At 42.3% G+C, this 19581-nt stretch overlaps 1 long non-coding RNA gene across 2 annotated transcripts in view; it reads right to left on the bottom strand.

The window, feature by feature from the left end:
- Positions 1–1584: 1584 nt before the first annotated feature.
- The window catches only part of LOC309616029, a 114595-nt gene continuing 96598 nt past the window's right edge, over positions 1585–19581 (bottom strand). The window contains exons 4-5 of one of the 2 annotated variants that reach the window (XR_014237216.1): positions 18128–18204; positions 1585–17721 (exon numbers count right to left, since the gene is read on the bottom strand). This is a non-coding gene — a long non-coding RNA (uncharacterized lncRNA). Of the gene's footprint in view, positions 18205–19581 lie in introns of both variants that reach the window. The other variant, XR_014237215.1, reaches the window with a different exon arrangement.

Raw genomic sequence — 19581 nt, 5'->3', positions numbered from 1 at the left:
CGGTAGTAGCAAGAAGCCATTGGGTACCAAGGATTATCAGCACCCCTCTTATCACCACCTCTTATCTTTATTGCTGCCTGACTTGAGTCACCCGGCTCTTCCCAGGCTGACTCTCTTAGCCTCAGTTTCCCCCAGAGCTGAGCGCAAGGATTGTACTGGGGAAGTGATCCAAGGAGTCAGAGGAGAACAAGCAAAGCGGAGAAGGGTCGAGTCCACAGGGAGACATCTTTATAGAGTTGGAGTCGGCTGCCACTGTAGGCAACGAGCTGTCCCATTCTGCACAACCCTTGTTCCAGGGGAACAAAAGAGGACATGTTTATCCATCGGCTGCTCTTCCCCCCACCCCACCGCTCATACAACGGCTACCGCACCCGGAGATCCCCCCGCTGCACTGAGTTAACTCAGCACGCACGGAGCAGGTCCTAGTGGCCCCACCACGTGCCAGGGCGATGGCGAAGTCCAAGGTGCAAAGCGAGAGTCAGGTTGCTTAGTGGCACGGTAAGTGCTGTCAGGCTCACCTGCTGGAAGGTGGCTGGAACTGTGCACAACAACTTGCCCCGCAGTCGCCACAATGAAAGATGAGACCTAGAGGAGACGGAATGGTGCTCAAGAGATGACCAGCATGCCTGCAAACTCTACCCTTCCTCCAAGCCAACCACTGGATGAAAGCAGAGAGGGAAAGCTCCGTCCCCAGGTGGGACCCCCAGGAAAGTCCTTGGCAATGAGTCCAGAGGAAGTTAGACGGAGCATTCCAGAAATCCACACCTGGTCCTAGCTACTCAAGAATCATAGACTTCTCAGCAGCCCCGGCCACTGCTGCTTGAAACTCGTCCTTACCCTGGATTCCGTGGTGCCTCTCACTCCTGGTTTTCCTCTCACCTCTCTGACTTATGCTTTCCTCTCTCTTTGTAGGCTCCTTTTCTGAATCTGAAACGTGGATGTTCCCCAGGCATCTTTCCTAGGTTCTCTTTCCTTCTCTTTCCAAATGTTCTCCTGGGGGGACCTTATATAGATGTTCATGCTTCAACTACCACCTATGGACAGACAACTCTAAAATGTATGTCACCATTTGTCAAATGGAGCACTAGGTCCCTGATCGTCAGCTCAGCTTCCACATCAGCAGCGGAGTGAAGGCATGACTCTGTGTATCTGCACGAATAGGCATGAAATGACAGCAAGAAAACCTGAACAGCCAGTAAATTTTTTCCTCTAATTAATACAGCTCCAGAGGAAGGAGGAACAGAAGCATCTTGTACTGAACAGACCCTTGGCTCTTTCAGCAACCTGTAACCTGGCCGTCTCTATCGCTGATGGCGGGCCACAGCTTCCCCTTGGGTCTTCTGTGAAATGTCTTAAGGGAGATAGTAAAAGGAATCTTTCATGGAACTTATTGAGATTTAGCTTTAGTCAGGCTTGAGCGAATAGATGGCTGCCTTTGGTGCCAGCACCCATTGAGAAATGGGTAGGAAGTTGTATATGAAAGAAGAATGCATTTTTGCTTCTTAGCAAGAAAATGGTTTGGAAGAAGGAAAGAATGTGTGTGTGTGTGTGTGTGTGTGTGTGTGTGTATGTGAGAGAGAGAGAGAGAGAGAGAGAGAGCTGACAATTTGAATTACTATCATCTAAGCTGACACGGGAAATTCAGAGATGTGAAAAAGGAAGAAGGAATAAGAGTAAAAGCATCTGTAATTTTATTTTGGAAAATAAGATACACATCTCTTATGGGCTGAACTGTGTCCCCAAAATTCATATGTTGAAGGCCTAACCCCAAGGACTTCAGAATGTGACTGAATTTGGAGACAGGGTCTTTAAAGAGGTAATTAGGGTCAAATGAGGTCATGAAGGTGGGCCCTAACCCAACAGGACTGGCGTCCTTATAAGAAGAGATTAGGACCCGGACAAGTGCAGATGGAGGACCATGTGAAGACACAGGGAGAAGACGGCCATCCTCATGCCAAGAAGAGAGGACTCCGAAGAAATCAACCCTACAGACACCTTGGTCTTACACTTCCAACCTCCAGAATCACAAGGAAATGAATTTCTGTGGGTTAAGCCACCTGATCTGTGGTACCTTGTTATGGCAGCCTGAGCAGACTAATATAACACTTTATATTCATGTTCCTCAATTTCAGAAATGACCTTACTTGAGAAGACATTTCTTCTCCAGTTTGCTCCTATACAGAAAGGATTTATTCCCTTTGTCAAAGGGTTGGCTGAATGGAGTCCCCAGAAAATCTAATACTGAAAAATTCCAACTAAGACTTCCCTGTACAACTTCAGGTGTGCTGTGGGCAAGCCCTGTCTTCTCTGCCGTCTTCCCTCCCAGCCACAGTGGGGCAGGCTGGAGGCTGCTGACCTCCCACGAATCCCCCTGGCTGCGGCAGAGACTTATCATGTCTCTTTATCTGAAATAACATTCATAGCCGTGGACTTCTACGATCTGAAAACCTAACTCTTTCAACAGAGTAGATTAGAAAGGTAATGTGGGAGATGCAGGAGGGAGGGGATATGGGGATATATGTATACGTATAGCTGATTCACTTTGTTATACAGCAGAAACTAACACACCATTGTAAAGCAATCATACTCCAATAAAGATGTTTTTTTAAAAAAAAAAAAAGAAAGGCAATGTGGAAAACGTAACAACCAATTACTTCAAGAAACTCCCCTTTCCCTTCCCCTTTTGACTTATCTCAAAATTTCAGGCAGTTTATGCACACAATCTTCCAATTTTTTAAATTAATTATAAGTGCCTGAAGGTACAGAAGCCCTGAACATTTACGAGACTACATGACCAGACAGAAACAGAAGGACTGCTGATTGTCCAACCAGACAACGTAACTTCCCAATTATCTTCCTCAGGCAAATTGTGGATCTAAATATAACATATTGTAATCTTTGCCACTTTTCCACAGGGCTGAAGCATCAATGCTTGATCTCTTGTTTTCTCTCTTCTGCTCAAGAAAACAAGGGTGAGTGAGGGTGATCTAGATGCTTGTCAAATAAGACATTGCTCACTTAAAAGGGAAATCTTCATGGCATTACCCTGCCAGCAACAATGAGGGGAAATGGGAGGGCTTGAGTTCCTTGTGCCCCGGACACCGGGAAGGAATAACGGTTCTGAATTTAGACCCTTCAGGCAGCATCTCTAAGTGGAGGGAGATGGCTGACTCACAGGAAGCCCTAGCTTGTTATTTCAGGATGACACTAATTGACAGACAGTGGGTCCCCACTAAGCATAATGTTTATGGCAGCTGATGAGAGCCCCCGGAGCAAGCCAGAAGTGGTCCACTTTCCCGAGATGGACCCCCAGACTGTTGGGGGTGGAGGCAGGCTCCAGCAGCATCTGAATGTGGCTGACTTGTACCTCTGTGCTCGAGGGAAGACCTCCCTTCTCAGCTCAAACCCTGACCCGCAACAGCTTCCTGGAAATCTCCAAGTGCGAGTCCTGAAGGCACCTTCCTCGTGGTAGAATCCAGAGCCACTAGACCAGCATCTCCACTGCTCTGTATTCAAATAGTTCTTGACCCCCTACAGTCAAGGAAAACATTGGGGGTCTATCGAACCCCTCCACGTGGCACTCTAGCTCCTAAACACCTCCTGGCCACCTTCCTCATGCCTGCTACCCACCTTTTCAACTTTTCTGATGCTGCATTTTGTTTCTGAACCTTTTTTTGCCCATGTGGTTTGAATTTATGTTCTAGTCTTTTGCCTCCTGTTATGGGCTAAATTGTGCCCCTCCTCAAAGCTATATGTTGAAGTCCTAACCCCCCAGTAACTCAGAATGTGACTTTATCTGGAAATGAGGTGTTTACAGAGGTAATTAAGATTAAATGAGGTCACTGAGGTGGGCCCTAATCCATCATGACATGTCCTTATGAGAAGAGGAGATTAGGACACGGACATACACAGAGGGACGACCATGTGAGGATACAGGGAGAAGGTGACCATCTGTAAGTCAATGAGAGAGGCCTCAGAAGAAACCAACCCTGCCAACATCTTGAGCCTGGACTTCCGGCCTCCAGAATGGTGAGAAAGCACAATTCTGTTGCTTAAGCCAGCCAGTCCGTGGGCCTTTTTATGGCAGACCAAGCTGACTAAGACACCTCAACAGCCTTCTAAGACATATGTTTCTATGCTTTCTTTTTTTTCTTCTCTCACTTCAACCACGGGTGAGGGACATCCTCCCCACAATGCCTTCATCCCTTGGGACCAGGGGTGATATTCAAAATATTTAAAAACTGTTATAGCATGGGCACTTCCCAACCAGAACTGACTCCTGTGACAGCGATGGAGCCACCACTTCCATTTATTAATAAGTTATGAGTGGATCAAGGGACCCAGAGGAGGTGATGATGGTTGGGGGGTTTCAATGGCATGGGACTTGTGATGGAAGCTATTTGCCATGGAAATATTTCAGTATTTCAGTGTATCCATAACCTTAGCGCCACCCCAGCTAAACCAGCTGAGCATCAGCCTGCTTGATCCTCACAACTGAGCAGCTAGAGCTTCCTCATACTCTGTCTTCCTCTGTCATGGGAAAGAAGCACCATCATTTACACACTCAAGCAGCCTAGAAATCTCCACATCACCTAGATTCTTCCCACTTCTTTGTATCATTGGTGACCCTTTCTCACTGATCGTATTTCTGAATGTTCCCATCACCCCTGTTGAACTTCACTTCATTATCTCTCACCTGTACCATACAACGGCTTATACCTAGTTCTTCTGACTTGATCCTCTTCCACCCCATCCAATCTTGGCACTCATTCTAGAGCTAATCTGCCAAAGAATGGTTCTGATGGAATTACCTCCCTCCTCAAAAAAACAAAAACAAACAAACAATAAATAGTTCCCTGTTGTACACCAAGGAAAGTGAAAATATGCTAATTGATTTTTTCAGGATTATCCACAACCTGAGCCCAGCCCACCTTTCATTCAGTTCATTCGTTCATTCCACAAATACTCTACTGAGTGACATGTCCTGGGCTAGGCACTGGAAATCCAATCATGAATGAGATGTAGCCTCTGTCTTTGAGTTTCTTACATGCTAACAGAGTAGACAGGAAATTATAATACAGTGTGAGAAGTGCTATGAGTGGCATAAGCAGTGTGCTCCGGAACACATAGGAGGAGCGTCCAGATCAACTCACTGATGACACCTGAGCTTGTTCCCAATGGATCAGAAAAGTTGATCACTTGACCAGAGGGAAGGCAGTTGAGCATTCAAGACAGAGCGCACAGTTTTGAACAAAGGTCAAGAGCATTATCATTTTTGGTAACTGCAAAGGATTTACTAAGGTTGTATGGTAGATTTCAAGGGAAAGAATGGTAAGACCTAAAACAGGAGAGGCAAGCAGGAGCCAATTCCTGAAGGGTCTTGTGACTCATGCTAAGGGATCTGGACTCACCTGGGAGCAGTGGGAACCACTGATGGTCCACAGAAGGGACAGAACATGGTCAGACCTGCATTCTGGAAGGGTCGTGCTGGCCTCAGAGGGATGCAGGGACTGGAAGAGGACAAGACTGGAGGGCATGTGAGATGATCATGTGGGCAGATGATGAGCTCAGTATTGGACATGTTGAGTGTGAGATGGAAATGTCCAGTATGCAGGCGGAGATGTGGATCTGGAACTTAAGGGGAAGATGTGAGCTGCAGATGTAACTTGAAGAGTCATCCGTGTATAGCCACACCCATTAACCTTGTCTCCTAATATAACTTCCTAATACCCTATGCTCCAGCCACACCAGACCACTCACATTGCCCCCAAACACACTAGGCACCTCCATGCAGCTCTTCCTTTACCTGTACATTTCTTCTACAAAGAGTCACTGTTACCACTTCCTCCCCTCCTTGAGTCTTAACCTGTCAAAATTCTACTCATCTTTCAAGGCTCATCTCTATGAAGTCTTAGCAGATTCCACTATTCAGAATTCATTGCTTCCAGATTTTTTCTTTATACACACACCAAAAAAACACATCTGTTTCCCTCACTGAAATATCTGTCCCTTGAAGATGCTTATTTATCTTTCCGCCTCCTATCACAATGCCCAAAAGAGAGCAGATAAACAATATATATTTTTTAAAAAGGAGTTCCCTGGTGGTCTAGTGGTTAGGATGCAGCACTTTCACTGCCGTGGTCTGGGTTCAATCCCTGGTTGGGGAACTGAGATCCCACAAGCCACGCAGCATAGCCAAAATAAAAATAAAACAAACAAACAAACAAAAAGCCCAATAAATTTTAGTGGAAGGCCAAGATAAGCCTGAGAAAAACAAGGATTGGTGATTTAGCCAGGGTATAGTTAGAAAAATAACCACCCTAGGTAATTCGAAAATGGAGAATTGGTCCCACAGGTAAAGGAGAAAATAAGAAGCCAAAAGGGGATAGTGAGGGAACCCAGCAATTATCTACAGCAGGAATCCTCTGCTATTCTTCAGCTTCCGGGACAGAAGCAGTGTTACCGTATCCCAGGAACTGGGCTCATCTGGTAGATGCCGGGTCTACGAGGACCTTTCAGTCTCATAGCAGAAGCTGGACTCCACCAGGAGCTAGAGCCACAGACAAGACACAGTTTCTGGTGAAGAGGTTCCCCCAAGGTAGAGAGTGGAGGGGAAATTCCCTTGATTTCTCCTTCTCTCCCACCTAATACCTCCCATCAGTATCTCCCATTGGCCAAACCAAATGGAAGCCAGTTGATGTGGGAGCTTGGGAAACACACCCTGCAGGATCCTCCATCTGTGAGAGGATGAAGACTAAAGTAGAGGCAGAGTAGAATGGATCTGAGCACACGTAGTATAAATGGTCAGTTTCACTAATAACCAAATGGAAGTTCATTCCACAAGCTTAAGTTTAAGGGGTTTATTTTCTAATAAGGGGAAGAGATGACAATGACCTCAAAAATGTTTGCTCTCTGGGGCAATGAGCTGGGGCCTGGAATACAAAAGGAAATACATTTCACTGTTTAGCATCTTAAGATCTATAACAGGGCATATGGAAATGAAATGGAAACATAGGAGGGTAAGTAAAGGCCTAATTGTGAGGGGATATTTGAGATGGGTTTTGAAGGATACCCAGGAGTCCTCAAGTAGACAGAACATCATAAGGGCCACTAGAAAAAAATATTTTTTTAATGTTATAGGAGTTTAGAAATGAGAGAAAGTATTTCTAGCTGAAGGGCTTGGGGAAAATATCTTTACAGAGAAGTTAAAATTTTCATCTAGCCTATTTTAAGAGGTGGCAAATGAGGTGAAGGGGGAAGCAAAAGCTAAGAAGTGAGCAAAAAAATTCAGAGGAATGCTCAATTGTTCACTGGGAAGTGGTACCTCCAAATCAAGCAAGCAATTCTCCCTGGTGTTCCTTCCAGAAACAGATATTTGTGCTCACTGGCAAGCGTGGCTGAGAGAACAGTCCCAGCTCCTGTGGTCAGTCAAACCTCTAATATGGTGCCCCCAGACACCACCCAATGAGTCTAGATTACCCAGCAGGACAGACCCCAGCGGGACAGGCCCCAAAGCACATCTCCATGAGCTGTACTCTGAGGCAAAGGGACGCCGATCAGGTGGGTGTCCCCGTCTCTCTCTAAGAAGTAACTTTTGTCCTTCAAAGTTGAGCAGTGGAGACAACAGGCTTCCTCATAACTGCTTGGGAATTATGTTTTTTAATCCTTTGGAAGCTTTGAAACTTGCATCAGCCCTTTCCTTTTGCTGTCCGCACACAGCAAAAACTTCCTAAATCTAACAGCCAGAAGAAAAGCATAGAGAAACCTACAGAAGCTCTGTTTATTGTCTGATTTGAATCTTCCCTGGGAAAGATATTGCTATTATTATTCAGTTACATGATTGCTCCTTCTTAGACATATGACTACAACTAAATATATTCCATTGGTAATCGATTCGGTGGTTCTCCAGTGAAACTCACACTCAGTGTCCCTGTAAAATGTCTTTATGTATACAGAGGACTCATTTAGGGAGACAGCAGTAGAAAGGTCCAAGGTTCCTGATTTTTTTCTCTCCGATTCTCGGAGAGAATAGAGGTTCGCTGCCCTGCAAACATTGTCTAAAGGCTCTGTCAGCAGAACTGCATTTTGAATGCAGGTAACAAAAATTATTTTAGTATATTCTGCACCTGTAGCTCATTTCATCCCTAAATAATAATATTTCTATCACTTTGCTCTTACTCAAGAGCTGTAGCTCCTTTCTTCCCCCAATGAATAGACAGCTGCAGTTTTATTAGGCATGGACCTCAAAAAATATATTTGTATATTATTCCACGAGGCTAAGGTATGTTCACTCCAGGCATAATATTTCAGAGACAACTAAAATAATTATATGTGAAATGCTAGCAGAAGAATTCAAGGCTGCATGTCAAGGTACAATGAAGCAAAGACACTGTCGAAAGAACAATTGCAAAACTTAATCCTATGGTAAATATCTATCAGATCACAATTCTGTATGAAAACAGATGCACCTAGAGTTGTATGTCATGTTGAAAAGTAAGATAAATTTAAATTAAGCAAATAAAAGGGGAGGGGGCAAAGGCACATTTGGGAGATATATAGGACTCTTGGGGCTTTTGTTTGTTTTTAATGAATTGGAAAGTCAGCTGGGGAAAGAGCCACAGGTATGAAAAGAAATGTGATCAAGGTAAGAACTTTAGAAGGTAAAAGAAAGCTCTAACACAGAATATGACTTTAAAAGAAGCAAATAGTTGAATTTTTCATTGGCCAGATAAAATTACAGATCACAGATTTTAGAGAAGACTTGCTGAACAGAGTTAACTTTTGATTTTTCATTTGGGAGATGTGGTGGGGCATGGAGTTTGTGGTTGATACATACATGAACCAAGTCCAAGGTCAATGTCATCCCTAAGTTTACACTCCATGTTGATGCCTGCTCCAGGAAAGACAGCAAAAACACTGAATCAAATTCAACACATGCCATTCAACAGAGACATGGCTCCTCAAACCTCTTGAGAAAGAAGAACCTCCCCCCTTTTTAATTCTCCCACTTCCTTTGCAAGCTCCTTTTTAGTCTTTCTGGTAATTAATGCCCAAATTCTGACCAGGTGAGTAGATTTCTTAAAGTCACCAAAGATTCTTTTTGATGGGAAAAGCTACAGATCACTTTTTCTTATCACATGTAGCTCATCTTAACTTAAAGTAGGGCTAAAATTCCATGCCCCTGCACTGGGGCTTCCCAACCCCTCTCACTCTGTGACAAAGCACCACACACCCACATGTCAACTCCTTCCTGAAGGATCCCCCCTTCAGGAAGGGATCCCCTACCATGGACAGTCAAAAGTTCTCACTTTAAGTTCTATGTAAGCTGGGCTTCCCTGTGGCGCAGTGGTTAAGAATCTGCCTGCCAACGCAGGGGACACGGGTTCGAGCCCTGGTCCGGGAAGATCCCACATGCCACGGAGCAACTAAGCTCATGCGCCACAACTACTGAGCCCGCGCTCTAGAGCCCATGTTCCGCAACAAGAGAAGCCACCGCAGTGAGAAGCCCATGCACCGCAATGAAGAGTAGCCCCTGCTCGCTGCAACTAGAGAAAGTCCGCGCACAGCAATGAAGACCCAACGCAGCCATAAATAAATAAATAAATAAATAAATTTAAAATAAATAAATAAATTATATGTAAGCTTCCTCTAGCCCCTTGATATGCAAGAGTCATGAAGATATTCAAAACATGCATTCACATTTATTATCCTCAATAAAAAGCAACAATTTATCAACTCTCAACTCTTTTGTTCTCTGATCTGATCCACTAGCCTGTAACTAGTTTTTAAATGCTCAGAGACAAACTGTACCCCTGCAAGTCACACTATAGTGAGCAAATGAAATATGTAACCATAGTTTTACATAATATTCATATGAAAAGAGATGGATACATCTCTTAGAAACATAGTTTAATAGACTGTTCTAATAATACACTGGGGAATTTTAATGTATTACACAATAGCAATTCCAAATTCAATAAAAAAGAATAGTGGATACACTCTCTTGAACTAATAAGCAAAATAGAATTTAAAATTCTTTTCTTTGTGCATTTTTGTACAAGAGTTTTTTTTTTCCTTCATCTCTCACAATAGGGTACAAAGAATGATAAATTGTTTGATTCTGCATAAAGCTTGAAAATAGAGTATTAACCTTAGATTGAAGTAAAGAATATCCTATAGTGTAAAAGAGCAAATTGCAGGGAAGGAATGAGACTATGTATGGTTATAAATTCTGAATACCTGTGTAATGTTATGCTCACAGGGATACCAAGTATGATGAATTAAAGTCAGGTTATTCTTCAGAAAGAGGTCCTATGTCCTTTCCCAGCCACATGGGGAATAATTTTGAAGGTATGTTAATATATGTCCCCAAATGTCCTCCATTCATAGCCAACCACCCAGTCTTTACTGTTTGCTAGATTTTATTTTAGTTTTATTTTGTTGTGATATGGTTTCCTGAGTATTATCCTGAAAATTCTCATTATCACCACTGCTATCAATCCACTGCTATTAGCAAGCAAAGTAGGTTAAGTATAGGATCAACTGGATATCCACATGGAAGAAAACAATCTTGACCCCTACGTCACACCATAAGCAAAAATCAATTCCTATAGATTATAGATCCAAATGTGAAAGGTAAAATTTCAAAGTTCTAGAAGCTATCATAGGAGAATATATTTATTCTCTTGTGGGATAGCCAGGATTTCTTGAATAGGTGCTTAAACCACTAACCCTAAAGAAGAATATTTATAAATTTTGACTGTATTAAAATTAGGAATTTCTGTATATCAAAAATTGACATTAAGTAAATAAAATGCCAAAATACAAGTGGGAGAATATATTTGCAAAACATAACTGTCAAAAGATTTAAATCCGAACTTCCCTGGTGGCGCAGTGGTTAAGAATCCACCTGCCAATGCAGGTGACATGGGTTCAAGCCCTGGTCCGGGAAGATCTCACATGCCATGGAGCAACTAAGTACACATGCCACAACTACTGAGCCTGGGCTCTAGAGCCTGAGAGCCACAACTACTGAAGCCTGCACGCCTAGAGCCCGTGCTCCGCAACAAGAGAAGCCACCGCAATGAGAAGGCCTCGCACTGCAACGAAGAGTAGCCCCCGCTCGCCCCAACTAGACAAAGCCCGTGTGCAGCAACAAAGACTCAACGCAGCCAAAAAGATAAATTAAATAAATAAATAAATGAAATAAGATTTAAATCCTGTTTAAAGTATTCTTACAAAGAAATATAAATAACAGAAAATTGTGCAAACGACTTAAATAGGCGCTTCACAAAAGATGGTACCCAAATTGGCAATAAAGAAGAAAAGGTGCTATGGGAATTCCCTAGTGGTCCAGTGGTTAGGACTCCGTGCTTCCACTGCCAGGGTGCCCAGGTTCAATCCCTGGTGGGGGAACTAAGATCCTGCAAGCCGTGTGGTGCAGCCAAAAAAAAAAAGAAGAAGAAGAAGAAGAAAAGGCACTCAACCTCGTTAGTCATCAGGAAAATGAAAATTAAGGCTACAATAAGGTACCACTACACACTTGTTAGAATGAGTAAAATCTTAAAAGACTAAGAGTAGCAAATATTGGGAAGAATATAGAGTGATCGGAATTATCACTGCGTGCTGGTGGGGTCTATGAAAACTCTTATGTACTGTCTATTAAGCTGAGAGTGTATATAATAGAATTAATTTTTATTTTTTTAATTAATTTTTTATTGGAGTATAGTTGATTTATAATGTTGTGTTAGTTTCAGGTGTACAGCAAAGTGATTCAGTTATACATATACATATATTCATTCTTCTTCAGATTTTCATTCTCATATAGGTCATTACAGAGTAGTGAATAGAGTTCCCTGTGCTATACAGTAGGTTCTTATTAGTTATCTATTTTATATGTAGTAGTGTGTATATGTCAATCTCAATCTCTCTAGAATTAATTTTTAAATTGTGGTTTATTCATACAATATAAACAGCAATGAAAACATGCTGCATTTAACTACACTGATGATCTCAAAAACAAAAGTAGACATAGACGTGCACACAAAATTACATATTGTATGATTCCATTTATATCATATGCAAAAACAGGCAAAACTGCCTTCGGTGTTAGAAGTCAGGATAGGGGTTACCTTTGGGAAAACAATAACTAAAAGAGAGCATGAGGAGGGCTCCTGGGTGCTAATCTTCTACCTCTTCATATAAGTTGTAAATATATAGATGCGTTCACTTTATGAAAATTCATCACACTGTGCCCTTATAGCATGGACACTTTTCTTAATGTATGCTATACCTCAATAAAAAGCTATTTTTTAAAAAAAGAATGCATGACAACTTTGTTTCCATACTTAAAATGAAGGAGGTGGATAGTGGCAACTACAGACTAATGATATTCATGTTGATTTCATGGGGGGGGGTTAGTAAATAGAAGTGGAAATCACTTCTATAAGACACCTTTAATCAAACCTATTTTCTGGTAGACCTTTTATATGTTCCTGTAGACAGGTCGATCCTGAACAGTATTATGAAACCAAAAACCAGTCAGTTTTAAGAAAAACAATTAAATTAGTTTATTTTATACAACACGGTACAATTAACTCTACACTCCTATAATATCTTAACTCCCCAGAAGTTGACCTTAGGAGTAACCTAGACCTCCTGGGGTGTGTAGAGAATGGAGAAAGCGAAGGTACAGGCTACTTCATGCCCATCAAGTCTGTTCACTGCAAACTGAAGTCAGAGACTTTGAATATTTGGTGTATTTTCTCTACATTTCTTTTATTAGTTGCAGGATAAAGATTGATTGTCTTAGACTGGAGATAAGGGAACCCCGTAACTCACCCCTCTCTTTCTTTCAAAGAAAAAGACAGAGAACTAATAAAAAACTTAGGCAAAAGTCTTAAATAGGCACTTCACAGAAGACAGGGAGGACCATGGCTGGAGTGTTCAGGTATTCCGGGAGAGGAGCCTGAGGGAAAAGGGCCCAGTCAATGGGAGCGGGCCCCGGCAAGAGAGCAGAAACCAGAACTACTGCAAGAAAGTGCACGTAGAAATATAGTGTCTGGACTTCATATGCTGAGAGATTTTTTCCTTTTCCATTTCTAATTTCCTTACGCTATCCTCAAGTCTCCACTGGGGATGCAGCCGTGAGAAAGCTGCTGGTGATGAGAGACAGCCAGGAACGACAGCTTGCAGGAGCTCAGCTAGTTGGACGCTGGTGGCTAGCAGAAGGGAAACTAGTGCTGCGGATCCTCAGAGGCGCACAGGGAGGGAGGGTGACTTCCCAATCACGTGGGACAGGAGCTCACATGTGACTGCCACATGGTAGATGGAAGGCGTCAGAACACCTGGCTGATGTGTATAAAGAGTCTTGCACACAGTAGGTACCAAAAGCAGGTAGCTATTATTCTGACCATCTAGATAATGCCACAAGATTGTCATGACAGCTTTCACAATACTGTTCAAAATGGAACGGTCTATAGGAACCTATACAAACTCCGTCAGAAAACAGCTTGAGGGACTTCCCTGGTGGCGCAGTGGTTAAGAATCCACCTGCCAATGCAGGGGGCACGGGTTTGATCCCTGGTCCGGGAAGATCCCACATGCCGCGGAGCAACTAAGCCCGTGCGCCACAACTACTGAGCCTGCTCTCTAGAGCCTTCAAGCCACAACTACTGAGCCCGTGAGCCACAACTACTGAAGTCCGTGTGCCCTAGAGCCTGCGCACCACAACTACTGAGCCTGCATGTTGCAACTACTGAAGCCTGCATACCTAGAGCCTGTGCTCCGCAACGAAGAGTAGCCCCTGTTCGCAGCAACTAGAGAAAGCCCACGTGCAGCAGTGAAGACCCAACGCAGCCAAAAATAAACAAATTAAAAAAAGAAAATAGTTTGAATTAAAGACATCTTATAATACAGACACGATATCATAACTAAAGAAAGGCACTGTTTGAAAAATAAGACATTAGTGCAAGAACAATGACTCTCAAGAAAGTGTGGAGGGTTTGTCAATGAGGAAAATGCTGGTAGAGATAGGAAAGAATTTCAGAGGGAGATTTACCTACAAACTGTCAGGACTGTGGAAAATTGTGTGTCACCATAGAGATGCTGCTCTGTGACTTGTTTTTCTTGCTAGTTCTTCTCTGATAGTGAGGATGCAGGTGGCAAATCAAACACCTGATGCCTTTTGCAATGTGAAACTGTCAGGAAGGAAATCTGACACATCAGCAAGGAGCATAAAATTCAAGTTTTTAGTAGATTTATTAAACTATAAAATTTCATCCAGGCCATCACAAATCCCCTACTCCACACATGGTTTATTGTTCAGTGTTAAAGGGTGGAAAATATTCATTAAGCGAGACAAGGCCATGGATGCAGGGTGAGCAGGGATATGTACAATGTATCACTTGGTGCTTAAGAGATGAACTCTCTAGGAAGCACAATGTGAGTGTAGTGTGTCTGGGGCAACTCCGGTGGGCTGACTCAGCTGTATTTAGACGAGGTCTACAAGACAGCAAAGGCAATGAGAGGTTACCAGGGAAACCAATGGAAGGACAAAGCTAGTAAGTGTGGCTAGATAATAGTGATGCTTATGACTTGTACATGAAGTATGTACATGAAAACTTGAAACATCTGGGATGGGGCCTTCTGAGTAAGTCTAGGGAAGCAGTAATTAGTAAAAGTTAAGAATAAAAAGAAAAAAAGTATTGGACTGTTACTTAGACTTTGCTCTGTTTCATTCAACAATTATTTCCTGGAAATCTTTGCAGCTGGGGTAAGCATAAGGACTTAAAAATGAATAAAATACAGTCTCCATCCTCCAGACACTAACAAGGAAGTGGGGACAGATGCAGACTTTCTGGGTGTGTAGGAAACCTAGACACAGGAGGAACGTACTTCATGCAAACCAAGTGGAATGTGATGGGAACAGAGTAAAGAGAAGCAAGCTTCCATGGCATCAACCTTCATTTTCTTTAATCAAATAGCCATAATCCATACTTGATTACAACAGGCTCAACCTGCAGGATTTAAAGCCACTCCATGGTTAAATATGCTTCCGTTCAAAATGGCATTCTGAGTGTAGACATCTGTCCTCTTTCTCCCAAGGCTCTATTAAAATGTTAAGAAAACAATCGTTTCATTTTTAAAAGTATAAGCCCACAAGATAAATAACAATGGGAGAGGGAGATAGCATAAAATAGGAGATTGAACAAGTAAACAGAAATATGCACAGAGGAGGCTGCAGCTGAGGAGGGAGCCAACCTTTCTGGGGGCCCTGAGAGCAGCTCCCTAGTCAGGTGGCAGCTGTGATGGACAGCAGCAAGGGGCAGGGGTATTAATTAAAGTTCTGTATCTGTAATGGTCAAAAACCCCAATCCCATGTAGAATGTCTGGCCGCCAGATATTCACTCATAAAGAAAATAGCAAGTGGGGGCTTCCCTGGTGGCGCAGTGGTTGAGAATCTGCCTGCTAACGCAGGGGACACAGGTTCGAGCCCTGGTCTGGGAAGATCCCACATGCCGCGGAGCAACTGGGCCCATGAGCCACAACTACTGAGCCTGCGCGTCTGGAGCCTGTGCTCCGCAACAAGAGAGGCCGCGACAGTGAGAGGCCCGCGCACCGTGATGAAGAGTGGCCCCCGCTTGCCGCAACTAGAGAAAGCCCTCGCGCAGAGACGAAGACCCAACACAGCCAAAAATAATAAAAATAAATAAATAAATAAATAATTTTAAAAAAAAAAGAAAATAGCAAGTGTTTTCACCTAAAGAAATAGAAAACTATCAAGGGACAATCAAAACAGTTAATGTGGGTTTTGTCATCCCGGAGTGAAGCCCACCACATTCCAGTGTTAGGGTAATCCTTCATTTCATCACTAGGTCTCCACCATAAAAAACATCGCTGCCAATTGACAAACCCCACCAGGAAAACAGGGCGCTAGTCAGTGTTTCCATAAGGTCAATATGAATATGACTGAGAATGCAAGAATGACCAGAAAGCTAAAGGAAGCCTGCAGCATGACAGAAAACCACCATGACAAATCACGTAGAAAAGATAATCCCAGAGGAAAAGGAGGTGAGCTTACACAAATTTCTGATGCATATGAAAATTGATATTAATATGAAAATTAATATGAGAATATATTACATCCAAAAAAGAAGGGGGGAGATACTATGAAAAAAGAACAATTGCTTAAAAATCATACCACTTTTTAGTTGCTTCATATTTGGACCAGGGCTACTTCTATTTAATTTGTTTGCTTTGGAAGAGACTAAGAAAGAAATGTTCAAAGGATCAGTTTGAACTTTTTTCTTAAGTTGCACGGGGGTCATGACATTGGAACCATAGGGAAGCAATGTGATCAGAAGCTACTTGATTCTCAGTTCTCAATAAGTAGTGTTTATATAATCACAGTAATGGAAGTTGTACTTATTCATTCAACAAGTGTTTGTTGAGTATCTGCTATGTGCCAGGCATTGTCAAGGCACCTGGGCTAGATCAGTAAACAAGATAGGAAACAAAACAAACAAAGCATCTTCCCATCTAGAGCTACATTTTCATGGTTTAAGTGCAAGAGGAGAGTTGAGGGAGCTGAGTCGAGGGAGGCAGGCCTGTGTGTCGAGATTTATAAGCCCTTAGAAGGACTTTGGCTTTTACCCTGAGTGAATGGGGGCCATTGCAGGGAATGGGGCCAGAGGAGTGACATGATTTTAACAAGATAGTTCAGGCTACAGCATCAGTAACAGACTAAAAGGGGCAAAGTGGAAGCAGAGACCAGTAAGGAAGCTATGACAGTTTATTGTTTTCAATCATCTATACCCAAAGCACCAGAGACTTAACCCAGATTGTAAATATCAGCAACATGGCAATATCAAAGTAAATGCAGCGCCCACGAAGTCAGGAGGTGAAGGAGGGAGGAGAATGCAGAGAAAACTGTGAGCAGGGACCACTGCTTTTCCCTTCAAGCCCTTTTGTACTCTCCTGTTTCTCAGCTGCCTTTATAAATAATGGATTTTTAAAATGTAGGTCAAAGATGCCCACTTCATTCTAGAAAGTAGTTCAGGTAAATGTCACATGATTAGATCCAAATTGCTCTTTTTCAGCATTTGGGGCAGGACTCATTCTCTAGAGTGGCTTTCCAGGTGATTTTAAAACATTTTATCACCTCTTTGCAGTAATGTGAGTGTTTTCTGTCCTCTTCATTTACACATCTGCAGTTCCCAGTATTAAACAGCTGATGTTATGGTGCAAAGCAAGGACCTTGCCAGACTTAAATAAGCAGCATGACATGGTAGGAAGAAAACACAGGGATACCAGGCTCTGCCACTTAAGAGCAACGTGTTTTGGAAAACCTCCCTAAATCTCCCTGAGCACCTGTAACACAGGCAGGAAATAAATGTCAGATTTGAGCATTCAGTATGCTAATAGATGTGAAACGCTTTGTCAAAGAAAAAGTGCTAAACATTCACGCTTACATAGTTAATGTTTCCTATGCCACCCACCATGACTGCATTGCACAGTGCTTCGTAAGTTCTACACATTTTACTCTTCTTTGATCCTTTATAATAACCTTTGGTGAAGGCATGCTATTAAAGTAAAATAGAAATTACCTTGAACTTTGATCCAGGTAGGACAGGTGGCTGGGCCCATCAATCACTTTGTGATGCTTCAAATCCAACTTCATCCTCTTCCAGTTTTAGGTAAACATAGTTTCTATAATGAATTCTTCATAGTCAAAAGAAACATTTTAGAGGACTGTACCTTATTCCATGCAAAAGTATTCTCATGCAGATGACTTTACTTTTAATCATATAACTAGGATGTTGGTCTTTATAACATGATATTTTGACATATTATTTGAAATTTAAAGGGAATTATTTCAGTTACCACGAAACATCTCTACATATGTCTTATGTCTGAGGCCCCCTACAGTCAGAATGCATAATTCATCCTTCCAACACCCTAACCATTCATGGTATCAGGTCACTGAATGTTTAGAAACCAAGCTTCCACTAGCTTGCAATCAAATAATCTTCAGGCTGGCTGACAACAGCCTATGGACTATACATACTTACAAGAAAACAGAAAAGGTGGCCTCGTATTTTCCCTGAAACTTCATTATGGTGCTAACCTTTCAGCAAGAAATGGCATTTTAGAAATGCCACATGCATTTTAACTCTTGTTCCAGTTGCTAATGGCAAAGATGACCTATCAAAAAAAATAAGAGGAAAAAAGAGCATCATTAACCATGTAATAACCTCAGTCCTTCAGGGTCATTAATATCCTATTTTTACTCAGGCCAATGTCATTTTATTTGTCAATTCACTCCAAAAAATATTACTTTCGATTGCTATCAGAGAATTGGGGTATCCCGGGAGACTTTATAAAGTCCTATAAGAATCTCACTTCCATTATATTCCTATATGTCTGTCTTTTCCTAAACTTCCTCTTGTCAGGTTGATTAGCAGGAATTGCTTCTGATTATCAGTTTCTGAGCCCAAGTTCATATAGCAGACAATGAAGTATGGAGGGTTTTTTTTTTTCTCATCCGCAAATACCTTTCCAAAACATTTTCAGAGATTCTAAATAGAGAGCAAATCTTCTTATCTGTTCTAGTTTGAAGAATCTACAAGCAAGATAATCCACCCCGCTGGACCATCCAGTTTTGGGAAGGATATAATTAGGGTAACGAATAAGTTAAGAAAGCCTCTTGCTGAATCTTGCATAGTAGCTAAATCAACCCTGACCACTAACAGGGTGGTAGTTGAAGCTTTCCATGTGGTCAACATTTGGAATTGCCAAGCATTCAAATCTAAGGCCCTAATTTTAATAAACACTCAAACAAAGGCATTCATTTTCAAAATTGTTTGTTCATCAGATACCAGTTGAGACATAAGTATTTAAGTCAAACACCACTCTAGGTGGTAGGATTAGCAGTGACCAAGAAACCACGTCATTGCCTTCATAGCACTCCCATTCCTGATGGGGCTGAGTGAGAAATAGAGTGAGGAGCTTTGGAGCGCCTGGTGTTGGGGGGATATAGCCATTTTGTACACGGTGGTTAGAAATGTCCTCTCTGATCAAAATGACTGCCTTAGTCCATTTGGGCTGCTATAACAAAAATACCATAGAGTAGGTGGGTGGCTTAAACAGCAAACATTTATTTCTCACAATTCCTGGAGGCTGGGAAGTCCAAGATCAAGGCAGATTCGGTGTCTGGTGAGGAACTGCTTCCTGGTTCAGAGACAGATGTTTTCTCCCTCTGTCCTCACATGGCGGAAGGGGGACAAGAGAGCTCTCTTGCAAGACACTAATCCCAATCCTGAGGGCTGCACTGTCATGACCTGATCACCCCCCAGAGGCCGTACCTCCAAACACCATCATCTTGGGAGTTAGGATTTCAACACAGAAATTTTTTAAAAATTTTGATTGGAGCTTAGTTGATTTACAATGTTGTATTAGTTTCAGGTGTACAGCAAAGTGAATCAGTTATACGTATACATATATCCACTCTTTTTTTAGATTCTTTTCCCATATAGGCCATTACAGAGTATTGAGAAGAGTCCCCTGTGCTATACAGTAGGT

This window comes from Balaenoptera borealis, assembly GCF_965194805.1.
Source record: "Balaenoptera borealis genome assembly, chromosome: 18".
In the NCBI taxonomy this organism is placed as follows: domain Eukaryota; kingdom Metazoa; phylum Chordata; class Mammalia; order Artiodactyla; family Balaenopteridae; genus Balaenoptera; species Balaenoptera borealis.
Note: the sequence above shows the minus strand (reverse complement) of the source record. Positions and strands in the feature narration are given on the sequence as shown.